Genomic DNA, 18,132 nt, shown 5'->3' on the forward strand with positions numbered 1-18,132 from the left:
ATATATATGGGTTGATATATGTAAATCAAACCAAAAATCTGTAATAGATATACAAATACAAAAGAGGAAAGAGTCCAAACAAAACAATGAAGGTAGTTATCAAATCACAACAGAAAAAAAGCAAAAGAAGAAAGAACAAAAATAATTGCAAATACAGCCCAAAAATAATTAACAAGATGATAACAAGACCAACCATAACTATCATTAATTACTTTAAGTATAAATGGGCTAAATTTTCCATTCAAAAGACAAAATGGCTCAATGACTAATAAACAAGACCCAATATATCCTACCTATAAAAGACTCACTTCAGATCCAAAGATACACACAGACTAAAAGTGAGAGGATGGAAAAAGGCAATCCATGCAAACAGAAATGAAAAAAAAGTTGAAATAAAATTTTATACCTGGGATGACCCAGAGGGATGCTGTGGGGTGGGAGGTGGGAGGGGGGTTCAGGATGGGAAACATGTGTACACCTGTGGCGGATTCATGTTGATGTATGGCAAAATCAATACCATATTGTAAAGTAATTAGCCTCTAATTAAAATAAATATATTAAATTAAAAAAAAGAAATTTTATATCAGACAAAACAGACTTTAAAACAAGACTGTACCAAGAGACAAAAAAGGCTATTACATAATAATAAAGGGATCAATCCAATAAGAAGATACAACAATTATAACTGTATATGCACACAATGTAAAGAGCATCTGAATACAAAAAGTAAATATTCTGGTTACCAGAGGTGTATGCGTGCTAAATCACTTCAGTCATGTCTGACTCTGTGCAATCCTATGGACTGTATAGCCCGTCATGTTCTTCTGTCCATGGGATTTTCCAGGCAGGAATACTGGAGTGGGTTGCCATTTCCTTCTTCCCCGGGATCTTCCCAACCCAGTGACTGAACCCTGTCTCTTACCTTTCCTACACTGGCAGACTGGTTCTTTACCACTAGTACCTCCTGGGAAGCCCAGGGGAGGAGGGCAAAGAATTGCATGTGAATGGAATGAAGAGGTATAAACTTCCTTTTATAAAATAAATAAGTCACAGGGATGTAATGCATAGGAAATATAGTCTACAATATTGTAATAACTTTTTATGGTGAGCAATGCTTACTAAACTTGTAATGATCACATTGTGATGGATATAAATGTCAAATCATTATGCTGTACACTTGAAACTAATAGAATATTGTACAGCAACTACACTTAAGGAATGAAAAAGAAAAAAAAGAAGAAATTTTTTTTATAAGGAAAGTAAACTTAGTTGTAATTTTAAATATTATATCATTAAAAGAAAATTGATGTGTTTGAAAAGAAATTCTTCAGGACTATAACCTCTTGAGCTAAAACATTTTACTATTCATGCAAACCACCACCATAACCTCTTGAACTAAAACATTTTATTATTCATATAACTAAAATAATTTTAGAGTTTAAATGCTAGTTACAGGAGGTCCACTAAATGTCTGCATGAGCTGATAAAACTCACAATCCCTCCAGATGACAGATCCTATACATTTTCTTTTTTTAATGTATTTATTCATTCTACTTATACCTTCTGGTATCTGGTAGTGCAAGGAACAGTGTTGGAAATAGCCAAAGGCGGTGTCACTGCCCTCACCCTGCACACGAAGCCCGGTTGTACATCCCGCTTAGGAGCGTTCAAGAGCAAATGAAGAAACTAACCTTTGGCTTTCACCCTGCTAAATCCACAGGTTCACTTTCAAATTCATTCTGATTTAATGATCTTTGGAATATAATGTCATTCTCCTTTGGGACATTGAATTAATTTTAGGTGCATTTATACATACATGTTTGAACTTTATTGAGGAGAATTTTTACTTGACACAAAACAGATCTCCTTTTCATTGTTAGACATTTCCCATAAGTTCTTTTCACTTTCCCATGGGAATAATTAAGTGTACAAATTATTGCATTGTTGTTTTTAAGTGACATCTGGCTTGGCCCCTGGATTAGAACAGTATTTGGCATTCTTTGGCTTCCTTTCAACATTTGTTTCAGAGTCACTTATTATCCCATGTGTGTGGTGCAAGTGTACGTGTGTGAGTATGAAAGCGCTCTTTTCTAAAAGTACTTAAATGCGCAAAAAATACAAGATGAAGATCCTGATATAGACATATAAATCTGTGATATGGAATATTGATTAAGCCAAAATAGAAGAGAATTTTTATATTTTTGTGTGTTTAGAATATCATTGAGACATGAATTAGCACTTTGAAAGTATTTTAATAAAATTTATTGGAAACAAGGTATGAAGATGTATTATACTTTGACTTTTAAAAACACAATTGTAGATATACTCTGCTCCCAAATCCTAATGAATATAAATCGTTAGGGGAAAAAATCATAAAGGTAGAAATAGCACATTAAAGTCACTTTCTCTTGGCTTTATACCAATTAATTTTTCTATAAATCTGTGTTAAGACTCTATTGCCCTGGGGAATTCCTTGGCAGTCCAGTGGTTAGGGTTCCATGCTTTTACTGCTTAGGGCCTGGGTTTGATCCCTGGTTGGGGAACTAAGATCCCCCAAGTCACATGCTGTGGCCAAATAAACAAACAAAAAAATAAACTATTGCCCTAAATTCAATAGGTAATACAAAGACTGACATACAAGGCTTCTATTCCCCCAAAATTTACAATATGGTTGAGGAGATATAACGTTTGAATGTAGAAATTTGCGTATACCAATGAGGAAATCCTAGTTAAAAATGGTATCAATTGACTTTTGGGATCTCTTTCCAACTTTAAGATATAAAATATCAAGAGTTCACTCATTAATCCATATAAATAAAGGCACATGGAAATATTTATTGAGTATAGTAGATGCCTAAAAAACCAGAATTCAGAATTGTTTATAGCTGTAAACAGAGCAGACAAATCCTTTTATTATCACAGCACTTAATTCAAAGGAAAGATACTGGCAATAAAAAATAAAAATGAATATTTAGTCAATTGGTGTTTAGTGTTATGGAGAAAAATAAAAATAGAAAATGAGCAGGGATTGTACTGGTCTGGAGCAGGGAAAAATCACTTTCCATTTTAAGCTTAGTAGTCATGGAAAGCCATCACTGAGGAGATGACATTTGGACACATATTTGAGAGATAAGAGAATGAGCCCTACAGAGAGCTGAGGCATAGGAAACAGCAGGTGAAAATTCTTGAGGTGAGTGAATGCAGAAGAGCAAGGTGGCTACTGCTGCTGGAAAAAAATAGAGACAGAGAGAGAGAAAGAGAGATGAGTCATAGATACAATGTAGCTGGGTAAAAACTGCTTATTGAGGGTTTGTACAATACGGAATGGTCTTGACTTTGATCCTGAATGACATTTATTTTCATAGTTGCCAAATCTTTAAACATTATAATGCAATTGATTTTGGTGTGATAGTTAAATATAAGCAGGCTAAAATGGCTTGGATTTCCAGTTAATAAACATTAAAATATTGTAGTGGTACTCTTCTACAGTCAGATAGAGAAAGCTGTTAAATAAAGTTTTACATGAGAGTAAATCTACCAGCAGCCAGTTTGGACTTACAGGATCAGAGATACACTTAGGAGCCTTGTAAGGCGTAGGTCTTCTCCCCAGCCTTATAAAGATCTGAAGGGATGACACACTTTAAATAATGCAGCTCGTAACTTCCAGCTTAGCCATGCTCCTCCTGGCTCAGTCAGAAGGTCAGTTCCTTGGAAGAAGCTGCCCCCAAAGGTGAATGAAGCTCCAATTGGAGCTTCAAATGTGGCAATACACAAGAAGTTCTCAGAACAAGGCAATCATCAAATAGGGAGCCTGACTAAATTGGTTGAGGATGTTTTCTGCTCTGGTCATGCTTTGGCAGATACAACAGAGACCAAGAAAGAATCCCAATGGCTAGAACACAAGAGGATAAGTGTGGAGTTCTGGGATCTGCCCTCCATTTGTGTGGGCCCCTGGACAATTCTTTTAATCTCACTGCATTTGATTTTACCATAAATATAACTAAGACTCTGCATATTTTCCAGAAAATATTACAGGCAAAATTGTAAAGGTTAAGTGTAGAGGGGAAACATGCCTCTGTATTGGAGAATTCTCTTCTGTTAACAACTTAGATTTATTTCTTCCTATTTTCTCCTCAGTCAGCATGCAGATTCGCATGGGGTATTTTCATACGGATAAAAGTTTTTGAGGAATAAAGAAACATTAAGAGTCAAAGCTCAGAGACCAAGGCATTTTCATGACAAAGGGCACTCTAAGGTCAAATCCATCTGTTTAGTGCCTTATTTCTTACTATTGACCCTGAACTTTGGGATTTAGTGAGCGGCTGCAAACAGAAAACCTGCCAGATCAGGAACCAGCCTTACTTTAAATGAGTGAGTGTTGGAAAGTTTAGAAATAACTCACATGAAAGCTGGACAGAAGGAAAAAAAACGTTTCAAAATTTTAGACAATTTAGAATTAGAGCATGAGGGATTAATACTATAAATAATTAATGAAGTTCTGCCTTGCCCATTAGTCTGTGGGCTGCTTGAGGGTGGATGGCACATCAGCCGAGTTGCTCCAGGTTTCCTCAGTTCTAGCGCAGTGTGACAAGATACAGCTCCAAAGGAGAAGAAGGTCAAGAGGGCAGAATTCAAGAGGCCCAATTTGGGTCAGAGACAAACCAAGGTCATACGAGAGAATCATAACAAAAGATACAACCCAGAAACTAGGAGGTGTCATAGACCCAAGGGGAGCAGAAGGTACTCATTTTGCGTCCAGGACTGAGGAACAGTGAATGGCCATAACAGAAATCAGAAGCACATAGTAGGCCACAGAGTCACCAGAGGAGATGCTAAGACTGGAGGGGGACGCAAATGCAGATTAGAGCACCTCAGCTCAGAAATCCAAGGGAACATGCTTTGATCAGGACCTTAGAGAGGAGTTGTTTTATGCCACTAGCCTAGACTTCCCATGCTAGTCTTCCCACTTCTGAAGAGACCTCACTTATATTTTCTATTCAGTGTTGTGCTCAGTCGTGTCCGATTCTTTGCCACATAACGGACGGTAACCTACCAGGGTCCTCTGTCCATGGATTTTCCAGGTGAGAATACTGGAGTGATTTGCCATTTCCTGCTCCAGGGGATCTTCCAGACCCAGGAATTGAACATGAGTCTCTTATATCTCCTGCATTGGCAGGCAGATTCTTTACCATTGGCACCACCTGGGGTAATGTAAATAATTTCTGTTAAACTAAAGGAAGAAGAAGAAAAAGAAGAAGGGTAAAATGCAGCTAAATGATCTTTCACAGCTGGTCACGGTGTGGTCAGCCAGGAAAAAGCAAAACTAAGCAATAATCCAATGAGACACACAAAAATCAAGAGAACCCTTGATCAAAGTATAGCTTGAAGGCTCCAGGCTGTTGGAAGATTCCGGCACTACCAATCTTCAATGCATTTGTTTTGTTTAAAGCCACTCAGTCATGTCTGATTCTTTGTGACCCCATGGAATAGTCCATAGGGTTCTCCAGGCCAGAATACTGGAGTGGGTAGCTGTTCCCTTCTCCAGGGGATCGGATCCAGGTCTCCCGCATCGCAGGCAGATTCTTTATCAGTTGAGCCACAACCTTTCCTGAACTTTTCCTCATACTACGGAGACATTGCAAATCACTTTTTTAGAAGTAGCAATAATGTTGTGGCAAAGTTATTTGTTTTTTTAAAACTTGCAAAAATAATATTTTGAGTTTTGAAAATGCTCACTTTAAATATATACATATATATTTAACTGTAGCTAGTCTTTTGTTTCTTAAATTTATGAAAATCAACTAGTTTCTTTTGGTGGCTCTTCTAGTCAAAAAGTAAATCTATACATCGTGTATTATATTGCATAAGTACAAATGTGTTTGCTGGGTTCCAATCTAAACCTCGGGCTTCCCTGGTGGCTCAGAGGTTAAAGCGTCTGCCTGCAATGCTGGAGACCTGGGTTTGATTCCTGGGTCAGGAAGATCCCTTGGAGAAGGAAATGGCAACCCACTCCAGTATTCTTGCCTGGAGAATCCCATGGACGGAGAAGCCTGGTGGGCTAGAGTCCACGGGTTGCAAAGAGTCAGACACGACTGAGTGACTTTTAGTTCGGTAATCTAAACCTCTTGACTTATCCTCCTCTACATAAATGGCTACTATTAATAATTCAGTCCCCCAAATCAGAGAAAAACAGCAAATTAAGCCCCTCTTCAATAACTCTAGATGACATAACCAGGCCATGACTTGGCTGTGATTCATTCCATGACTAAAATCACTTGAGAACTGCTCATCTTTCTCTGTCATTTGGTCTTACGTGGGATCGTGGGTATCTCATACTACAGACAGTAGATCAGTGGCCAAAAGCCAATGGAGACAAACAGATGTTGTGGTTACCAAGTTGGAGAGGAAATATATGAATTTTATTCCAGAAGCCTGTTGTCAGAATTGCTATAAAGAGAAAATTCATGCTTGATCCTCTACCTTCCGCTTGATGGAAATATTTAGATGCATTTGTCTGAACTCATCAGAGAACCTTGGCAAGGTGATCTTTCTAATAAATATATATTTAGAAATATATTTATAGTATAAATATAAATTAAGTACAGTAATTCCCCCAACCTCAATATGCGCATTCTTAGAAAGGTGTGAGAAAAATTAAAGCAAATCCTATATGCAAACAAAAATTTACTTTCCACTAAAAGATGGGGATGTTAAGAAGAAATAAGCATGTATTTTTGCTGAGCAAGTTCATCTCAGGAAGTGTCAATATGTGCTCTCCTTGAAAACCTAAAAGATCAAGGGACAAATGTTACTTCATTAAAAGAAAAAGGAAAGTGGACCAATTTAGTGCATTTCTACATGAATATTCTAAACCCAAAACTTCCTTATAAATAGAAAATGAAAGGACTTCATTTTAAATACTGTGGAACTAGAACCTGTCCACTCACCATGGACTTTGAAGACATCTTGACATCAGAGCTCCTGACCACGTCCCAGAATGCAGATTTTCCAATATAAATAGTTCTGCAGCTTTCAAAGTCTTAGTCACTGGTGTTATATATAGATGTGTGGTAGGAAAAATTCTAAGTTAAACCCCTCCAAATGTCCCATGCCCTCATAAAGCCTCTTCTTTTTGAGCATAAGCAGAACCTGTGAATAGGATAAGATATCACCCCTGTGATCATGTTAACATGATGCAGCCAAAGAGACTACCCAGGTGAGCATGACCTAATCACATGGTCCTTCTAAAAGCAGAGTTCTCTCCAGCTTATGGCAAAAGGGAAAGTCAGAGATTTGGAGCATCATTATTGACTTGAAGATAGAATATGCCACATAGCATGACCTCAGGGCAGCCTCTAGAGCCTCAGAGTCATGCCTCAGTGACAGCAGACAGTGGAACTCCTACACCCACAAGGAAATAAATTCTGCCTGCAATCGATGAACTTGGTGGAGATCTCAAGCTTCATAAGAGAACAACAGCCCTGAACAATACCTTGATTTCAGCCCAGTGAGACCCTGAGCAGAAATCCTAGTTATACTGTGACCAGACTTCTGACCTACAAAAATAAATGGATGCTATTTTAAGTCACTAAATTTGTCATGGGCTTCCCAGGTGGATCACTGGTAAAGAATCTTCCTGCCAGTGCAGGAGACACGAGATACTCAGGTTCGATCCCTGGGTAAGGAAGATCTCTTAGAGTAGGAAATGGTAACCCATTCCAGTATTCTTGCCTGGAAAATTCCATGGACAGAGGAGCCTGGTGGATTACAGTCCATGGAGTCACAAAGAGTTGGACACAAATGAGCACACAACACACACAAATTTGTCATACTGTTCTATAGCAATAGAAAATTCTTATCAATTGATAGCTGTGCTTCCTGGATCAACTATGATCAGTCTGAGAAATGTCTCCTTACATAGTGAATGTAAATTATCTATTCTGTAGATATTGTATCTATTCTGAGATTCTGTGTTTTTAATAACGACCTTCTCTGATAATGTGGCATGTAGTCACTTGCTTAAAAATAACTCCTTGAATTGAACAAACAACATGCTTCTTTAGTATCTGTGAGGCTTTCTCCATAGAAACTGTTTAGAATAAATCCAGAAAAGATATTTCAGTTTTTTTTTTTTTAGGTAAACAGAGTTTATTTTTTATTATTACACCATAGGGGGTTTGCATTCAATGTTAGCAAATTTACAGCTTTTTATCGGAAATATTTTTACTTTGGTGATCCAAACCTGTGTGAATATTGTAAGCCGTTCAAATTACATGTTCATTTAATGTCACCTTGGAGTTTTTTCCAACATGAGAATTTGATCCAACGTTCATAATTTCACAGGATATGAATCTGGTAACCATGAAATGGTAAGCCAGAAACCGCAAGCAGTGAAGCAGGTGTGTGTCCACTTGGTCTCTGTATTCTTTATTCTGGAGAAACCCTAGTCCTCGTCCAAACAAGTCTTGTTTTACTTATATCCGTTCCTTTTTATAAAATTTCCATCTGTTTTAACTAGCCACTGTGTACAGCAAACTACCACATATGGTAACGAAAATCCTATCACTTAAGAGCAAATTTAATACTGATATTACAGTTTGTTTAATTGAAAAAGATGAATCACAAAACCACAAATTAAACACCTCTTGTGGGTGAAAAGTCTCATATACTTAAAGGAAGCTCATCATACAAAACTGTACTAAGCAGGGAAAAATAAGTATTCTATCATTTCCTGTGGAATGAGCCTGCTGCTGCTGCTAAGTCGCTTCAGTCGTGTCCGACTCTGGGTGACCCCATAGACAGCAGCCCACCAGGCTCCCCTGTCCAAGAATACTGGAGTGGGTTGCCATTTCCTTCTCCAATGCATGAAAGTCAAAAGTGAAAGTGAAGTCGCTCAGTCGTGTCTGACTCTTAGCGACCCCATGGACTGCAGCCCACCAGGCTCCCCCATCCATGGGATTTTCCAGGCAAGAGTACTGGAGTTGGGGTGTCATCGCCTTCTCCTATATGGCACCTTTTTAAAACAAAGCTTGAAACAGTAACAGTTTTTAGTTGCAGTTTGCATTGCAATTTGTGTCACAAATAGGAATTCTGAAGGCTGAAAACAAATCTGGCTTTTCAAAAAGTTAGAAACATCACACATCACTTCTGAAAAGTAATGAAAACAGGATTTAAATATTATGCTTGTGGCATAGAGGGCTTCCCAGGTGGCTCAGTGATAAAGAATCTGCCTGCCAATGCAGGAGATGAAAGAGACACAGTATGATTCCTGGGTCAAGTAGGAAATGGCAACCTGATCCACAATTCTTGCCTGGACAATTCCATGGACAGAGGAAGCTTGTGGGCTACAGTCCATGGGATCACAGAGTTGGACATGACTGAGTGACTGAGCACACACATGGCACAGAACAAGTATTAAATAACATTAAATATATTAAAATTTTGAGAAAAATCCTTGCCAATATTATGACAAGGCAAGTGTAGCCAAGTAAATGAGTTAATACACTTAAAAAACCTCTAGCAGTTCAGCATTTATCATCATCATCATCATCATTTATAACTGCACTTATCTTTTGGACATCACTTGACTTTGGACATTATTTGACATTTTTTATCTACCACTGTGGTTCCAGGTACACTTTCAAATACTAGGAGTTTATGGTAATAGAACTGAAGGGATTGAAAGATTCTAAATAATTCTAAGACAAACCAGAAGTAACCGCAGTGCGATTATCAGAGCTATAGTGTTTAGAAGAGTATTCACGGTATTGCCTGTTTCTTTGTCACCATTTATTGCCATGTCTGCTCAGATCTATTCACTTTTGACTGGTGAGACAAATACACTTCAATACTTGTGCAACCTCTCAACATCATTCTAGTCCTCTTCCCTCTCGTCCCATAGCTGGCTTGCCCCGCAGTATCACTTTGCATGAGTCTCTTGATTTACCATTTCATCCCACATACTTCACAGGATGATTACTCAGTGGGAATAGAGATACATTGTTCCCACTTATCATCATTTGATGAACATCTGGGAAGGCATCCAACATGCCACAAGACATTGATTTTAAAATATTGTGCTCAACAAGTTATTGTGCAGCTAATTTATTGAATGGACTGAAGAGTATAAGTAGAAAACATTTTTATTCTTTCACACAGCTATCTTCAAACCTACTCGGTCATATTTTCCTTCCCTACACCTTGGCCATATCTCAGGAAGCTTCCATAGCTTTATGATTACTTTCAAGTGTTAGAACAGTTTCCTTTTCAATCCAATTTCACCCAATTTTTAACCTTCTCCTCTCCACTCGCACTGAAACCTGATTTGTGATTTCATGGCAGCTGGAAGCAGGGTTATGGCTTGATCTTTCACTTGTATCAGAAGAAAAAAAAAAAACAGCTCCCCCCTGGCAGAACCAACAACCCTTTTCAAAGCACCTTCTTACTCCATAAGACCCCTCGGCTCTACTTTTATCATCTCATGTAATACGGGCTAAGGTCATATGATCATTTTTAGTTACCCTGTTAGCAAATCCTACGGAAATATCAGTCCTGGCTTCAGAACAGGAGACCAGTTAAAATCCATTATTCTCAGTTTTGAACACTCTGCTGGAACTCTGGCCCAACAGAAGAGCCATATAATGCCCTAGGAGGAGAGAAGAATAAACATATAGTTTCTGTGGGTTCACTTAACCTAAAAATTAGTTTAGACTTTATTAAGAATAGATCTATAGCAATCAGAAACAGATCAATCACTCCAGAAGTCAAGAGAAGCTATTTCCCAGGTAATAGGAGAAATAGAGAAAGAAACCTCTCAAAGTTAATCTTTAGTGGCTCACTTATGCTGGGTTATTTCTCCAGAACCTTCTTCTTGCCTTTTCCATTTGTGTGGTGGTTTTAAAATGCGTCCACAATTTCTTTTATAGTCCTCTCTGCAAGAGCTGGAACTTCATTCCCCTCTTTTGCATATGGGCTAAATTTACTGATTTATGTCTAAGAAATAGAATACGGCAGAACTGATGCTCTGTAACTAGGCCATAAAAGGCACTGAGGATCCTCCTTGTTCTTTCTCTTGGACTACTTGCTCTGAGGAAGGCCAGCTGTCATACTTTAAGGACTTTTAAGAATCCCATGAAGAAAGGGGACTTCTCAGGTGGCCCAGTGGTAAAGAATCTACCTGGTAATGCAGGAGATGCAAGAGACGTGGGTTTAATCCCTAGATCAGGAAAATCCCTTGGAGTAGAAAATGGCAGTCCACTCCAGTATTCTTGCCTGGAAAATTTCATGGGCAGAGGTGTCGTGGGCTACAGTCCATGGGGTTACAAACAGTTGGACATGACTGAGTAGCTAAGCGCGCACGCACACACACACACACGCACACACACACACACGCACACACACACTCACACACACACACACACACACACAAGGCAAGGAACAAAGGCTTCCTACAAAAAGCTATGTGATGAGAGGTCTTAGAAGTGGACCCTCCAATAACAGTCAAATGATACTGACTCATTGCTAGAGGTCTGTTCTTCAGATGATGTGTTGAGCTGCAGACTCATGAGAAATGCTGCATTAGAACCTCAGCTAAGCTGCTCTCATATCTCTGACTCACAAAAACTGTGTTTTAATAAGTGTTTGTTGTTTTAAGTCACTAAGTTTTTGGGTAATTTGTTATATAAGAATTGATAACTAATACCATATGATATTTAAAATATTCAAGTAAATTAAAAAACTCATATATTCTTTCCTGAGATATGCATGCCTTGTATGTCCAAAAGGTACCAATATTCAAAAGCACACCTTAATAATTTCGCCATATATAGGTGTATCAAATCGTCACATTGTTCACCTTAAACTTACACAACGTTATATACAAATTATAACTCCATAAAGCTGGAAAAAGTAGCACTTGACCCCAAGTCAGATGCTGTAACTTCTTTTGATATTAGTCTACTCAGTTACACAAGTGTGATTTGTAATGCATAGATGGTTCAACCTCCTCTGCTCTCAGCAAAAGGAATTGTTCCAACAGGAGTTACTTAAAAGATATTAACAAGTTAACATAATGTGAATCTTTTTATTAGAAAATCATCTCAAGGTCAATAGCCACATGGGCCACTAGCAAATAATAAAGATCAGACTCCATTTTATAAAATTATTCCTCTGGTATTAATATTTTAAATTCAAAGATTACAAAGATTACAATTTATTCCTATTTGCTTAAGATCACTGTTAAAATTCAATCCATTTCAGTGGATTACCTTATTTCGGAAGCATTATTCTTCTTAGTATGAATGAACGGTGTAAGATTAGGGTATGGGCCTCCGAGGAGGAAAAAAGAAGGAAAATGATTCAAAAACTGAGTGCTAAGGAGAATTTCATTGTCTTTCCAGACATTCTAAGAGTGGTCCTGCACGCTTTTAAGATCTGTGAAGTAGATGGCATTAGTTCCTCCAAAGGCAGAGACCAATTGTGTGTTTGTTATGGATAGCACAATACCATCCAGTCAGTGGAATACTAAACCACAACAAAATCATCAGGCACCGGATAAAGTCAGACATCTATCCTAATTAATAGCTGTTAGACTTGGAACTGTCAACAATATCATGCAAAACTTCCTGGACATTTTCACTGGAGTCACTTAGAAACCACATCAACAATAAATAGCAAGACAAAAAATTCACCCAAGGAACAAAACCAGACTTGTGGAGTGTTGCTGGTGCTGAAACGAAGCTTGCAGCCACTCAGCAGAACACTGTTGTCTGTAATCAAGTGATGTAGCCGAAGCCTGCAGCTATTTGAGATGGTCAACCAATGTTGACTACAAACAATCAGGAGAAATAGGGCCACAGTGAAGAACTGAATCAAAAGACATCCACTTTCTATTGAAATCAAAAGCGAAGAACAGGCCATGCTAGGGATCAGAAATCACAGAGGCCTCAGAGTGCAGCTTTAGCAGTAAGCAGAAAGAGATTGTGGATACAATCTCCCTCAGATGTAGAGAATTTTAACCAAAAAATACAGTAAGCATCATGTTATATACACACATATACACATATAATCAACTGTACAGGCTGTGCCCTATTCCTATCAACAACCCGCCCAGAATATACACATGGAAGCTACCACTACCTCTGAGCCCACTTATGGAGCAATCTTTTCCATTTTCTATTAAGTTAGACCATATGAAATAGAGAACCCTTTTCCTGCATGTGTAAAACTGAAATGTTGTCCTAAAGCCCTCAGGAGTCTCAGTCTTTGACGTAAAGAACACTTGAGATCATAGGAAAACAAAGCATCATCATAAACCAATTTTTTTAAATGCTTAACTTAGATTCCAGTGAAACTGTTTAATGGGAAAACACTAAAAAGTCAGAAGTATGAGGCATATATTACTTTGACACTCTAGATTTGTTTTAACCACAGATTGAAATTAGACATTATTTTAGAGTGGTAAAAAGCCATTAAAGTTGATTTTTGTCAAATTTTTATTCAGGCCACAGATGTTAGCATGACACTTGATTCTTTTGGTTTATGGGGAAAACTAGAACAGAATGTTCACGGTACAACTGATATATGGCCTGTCTGCAATATTATTTCATTTTTTTTTTAAATGTGAGATATGATTTTGATAATTGAAAGGATTCCATAATAGAGAGACTGGCTTAGTAGGTTGACAGGAAGATCTATAAAATGGAGGTAAAGTGTTTTTTTTTTTTAATTATTACATTATTTACTTATTGCAAAGGAACCTGAATTATATTCCCAACTTTCCATTACTTATCTAAGAATGCTGCTGCTAAGTTGCTTCAGTCATGTCCGACTCTGTGCGACCCCATAGACAGCAGCCCACTGGGCTCTGCTGTTCCAGAGTCTCCAGGCAAGAACACTGGAGTGGGTTGCCATTTCCTTCTCCAACTTATCTAAGAATATTTCATATATTTTTAAGATTTTAGAGATAAATAGGGAGGATATGTGTTGTCTTATACATTGTATTTTATAAATACACAGTTAACTTTTTAAAATTGTGTATTTAATGTGGCAGCATGTTAAGCAAAATAATTTGTTTCCTGAATTCACAGGATCAAATATTTTCCCAATTCTAAATAAAAGCATCCCCAAATAATTTTTCATCTAGACTCCAATATTACTTTATGAAAAGGAAAACAAATAGCATGTTAAACCACTTTATAAAGTAGATTTTGTCTTCAGATATCGTGCATAAACAAAGCCTTGTGACTTGACAGTACCAGGAATTAATTTGCTAGTAAGGCAAAAAACCCTTCAATGTGTTGGCAACACTCTGCCTCTGGCCTTTTAACTTTTTAATTCCTTTTATTAATTATATTAATTCCTTCCACAATACCTCTAATGGCAGAAGTAAATCACCCAAAAGACTCTTTGCTGCTGCTGCTGCTGCTGCTAAGTCGCTTCAGTCATGTCTGACTCTGTGCGACCCCATAAACGGCAGTCCACCAGGCTCCCCTATCCCTGGGATTCTCCAGGCAAGAATTCTGGAGTGGGTCACCATTTCCTTCTCCAATGCATGAAAGTGAAAAGTGAAAGTGAAGTCACTCAGTCGTGTCCGACTCGTAGCGACCAGACCCCATGGACTGCAGCGTACCAGGCTCCTCCATCCATGGGATTTTCCAGGCAAGACTCTTTAGCCACTTTCATATGTCCAGCATCCTCAATCCACCTCCCTGAGACACCGGTATAAATTTATGTCAGAATAAGCATAGATACTTAACATTCCTCTTGGGCTACAGGGAGATCGGAAAATATCAAGTCATGGTAAATGACTTATGGTCCAGTATGGAAATACTGAGTCTGATATGAATAAATGAGACAAGTCCAAAGATGAACTGCTGGGAGGCCGTCAAATTCACTGGATTCATCTATGATCATCAGAATAAAATGTATTTTTCCCAAGAGGAATCTTATTCTTCTATCTTTCAAAAGCATCACAGCCAAGTTAAAAAGACTAGATATCTCACAACAACCAAGAACTTGAGTTAAGACTCCTTCAAGATTGTCTATTATAAATTCTATCTATATAGATGAGGAAATTCAAGCTCAAACATTTGCCCTGGGTTCCTAGGGATTTTTACCAGCACTCTTTCTTTAAAAAAAAAAAAAATTACTTTTTATTATTAAATGGGTTTCCCTGGTGGCTCAGATGATAGAGAATCTGCCTCCAATGCAGGAGACCTGGGTTTGATCCCTGAGTTGGGAAGATCCGCTGTAGAAGGGAATGGTTACCCACTCCAGTATTCTTGTCTGGAGAATTCCATGCACAGAGGAACCTGGTGGATGAGAGTGTACGGAGTCACAAAGAGTCGGGCATGAATGAGTGATGAACACACTAACACTATTCCATGCACAATCATACATGTATTTATATTCATTTAAACAATAATATTAGAAAAAATAAGCACCCATGTACGTCCCTCACTATGCGTGAAATAGAATATCACCAGTATAGATGTGTGGAGAAGGAAAAGGCTACCCACTCCAGTATTCTTGCCTAGAGAATCCTGTGGACAGAAGAGCCTGGTGGGCTGCTGTCCACAGGGTCACACAGAGTCGGACACGACTGAAGCAACTTAGCACGGATACATGCATTGGAGAAGGAACTGGCAACCCACTCCTGTAGTCTTGCCTGGAGAATCCCAGGGACAGAGAAGCGTGGTGAGCTGCCATCTATGGGGTTGCACAGAGTCAGACATGACTGAAGCAACTTAGCAGCAGCAGCAGTATAGAAGTGAAGTCTCCAATTCCTTCTATGATGGGATCCCTTTCTCTCCATCACTGGTAAACTACTAGCCCAAATTTTTCTTTCTTTTCCTTTTAAAAAATTTTATCATTCATGATACACACATACCCCTGGTTGTTTTGGGTTTGGGGGTTTTCTTTTTTACTTTTTATTTAGTTTATTTTTTTATTTTTATTTTTTTCATTTTTAGGAGTGACTGTATAGTCCCTGGAATTCTCCAGGCCAGAATACTGGAGTGGGTAGACTTTCCTTTCTCCGGGGGATCTTCCTAATTGAACCCAGGTCTTCCGCATAGCCTATCCCTTCTCCAGCGGATCTTCCCAACCCAGGAATCGAACCGGGGTCTCCCACACTGCAGGCGGATTCTTTACCAACAGAGCTATGAGTGAAGCCCTTATGAATGACAGGGAGTTTCTTTACTTGGAATGCAAAAAAGGTTATACTTCATGCAAGTCAGAGGCTGTGCTAATAAATGCTCATTACAAAGCTGTTCTGACAAGGAAGCTGGGGAACTTCTCAGGGCTATCCACCGCGTCCCAAATCTGAGTTGGTAGGAAGTGTAAATCTGAAAAAAATCCGTGTGTCCAACAAACTGCAACCTCAAGAGCTCTCATCCGGGGAAATCAAAAAGTGAACATTCTTCCGGTCTCCTACTCCTCCATTAAGTACAAGGGAATGATTTAGGCAATGAAATTCATGATGAGGTGCAGAATGATGCTGGCACAGAGAAAATCAGCAAAGCCTCCCTCCAGCGAGATACCAAGGAAATTCATTTTGCTCTGTGGGTTGGTCTGTATTCTCATATTAACCTCTAAAATGAAGCTCCCCACACAAGAGATGAAGCTCAAGAGGAAAGAACTGAAGGGGAAGGTCCCCATGAGGACACAATAACCAAACTGCAGTGTCCTGGTCAGCAGTATATAGGGAGACATGCATCCAACCACTTGAGACACAGAGAAAGAGAACCCAAGGACTCCTCTGAGAACTGTGAGGTGACCGACATGACTACACCCTCAATATTCCAGCCCATGCACCCCGAGCTTCTAGCAGACCCAAGCAGACGTAACTACATTCACTATTATTTAATTTTACTCATTTTTTCATTTACATAAATGGTATCATTTCATATGCATTCACCCGTCACATTTTTTGCTTGGTGTTGCATTATTTTGATAAATATGTTGATGTGTGTAGTTACAGTTAATTCATTTTCATTGTTTCAAGCCATTCTGTTGTGTGTGTGTGATAAGTAACTTCAGTCATGTCCCACTCTGTGCAACCCTATGGATGGTAGCCTGATAGGCTCCTCTGTCCATGGGATTTTCCATGTAAGGATACTGGAGTTGTTATCATGCCCTTCTCCAGGGGATCTTCGACCCAGGGATTGAACCCATGTCTCTTATGTCTCCTGCATTGGCAAGCATGTTCTTTATCTCTAGTGCCACCTGGGAGCCCCATTCTGTTGTATGTATATACAGCAATTTGTTTTTTCACCTCTTCAATTGATGGACATTAAATTGTGTCCTAGTTTTCACTCTTAGGAGCAATGCTAACCTGAATGGTCTCATACGTGACCTCTGGCAGAAACATCCAATGGCATCTCTAGGGAACATACCCTGGGAAAGGAATTTATGGGCCAGCAGGTGTGTACATTTTCAACTTTATAAGGTATTGCTGAACTGGCTCCCAAAGGAGCTACATCAATTTGTCTAACCATTCTTCCTTCTTGATAGCACTATCAATTATCCAGGGGTCCTTATTAGAGAAAAGAAGGACGTTGGAGGAGAGTCAGAGAAGATGTAATGATGCAGTTCCTTGGCAGATCGAGGAATTAGGCAGCTGCTAGAAACTGGGAAAGACAAGGAAACAGTTCCCCCCTAGAGCCTGCAAAAGAAGCAGAGCCTGCTGTTCCATTTCAGACTTCTAACCTCCAGAACTATATAATACATTTGTGTTTTTTAATCCACTAAGTATAGGGTGATTTGTTATAACAACAATAAGAAACTCATGCAAATGGGTAGAGGCCGTGAGGAACAAAAAGTTGTTCTTTTCATTTTCTAAGATCCAGCCCAACCACTAAAGGGCTGAGTTACGAGCGGTTATTTGGGCTTTTCAACATTTAAGAGACCACACCTTCAATCTTTTGACTAACTCCTGATATATTATAGGGTTATTTCCTCATATTGAAACTGCTAATATTCTGGAAAATAAAACTACCATCTTCTCCTTATTTGATTTACAGAAAGAGATTAAACATAGAGATAAGAAATATTTTGTGGGATATATGAGAGCCCATTCCAGCTTGCCCGGCCCTTTGCATGAAGGAAATGCTTTGGCAGATGCATTAACTA

The 18,132-nt window shown here is 38.7% G+C and overlaps 1 pseudogene; it reads right to left on the bottom strand.

Moving 5' to 3' along the window:
- Positions 1–16,461: 16,461 nt before the first annotated feature.
- LOC104996884 lies at positions 16,462–16,784 on the bottom strand (annotated as a pseudogene).
- Positions 16,785–18,132: the final 1,348 nt, after the last annotated feature.

Source organism: Bison bison, unplaced genomic scaffold (assembly GCF_000754665.1).
Source record: "Bison bison bison isolate TAMUID 2011002044 unplaced genomic scaffold, Bison_UMD1.0 scf7180017864300, whole genome shotgun sequence".
Classification (NCBI taxonomy): domain Eukaryota; kingdom Metazoa; phylum Chordata; class Mammalia; order Artiodactyla; family Bovidae; genus Bison; species Bison bison.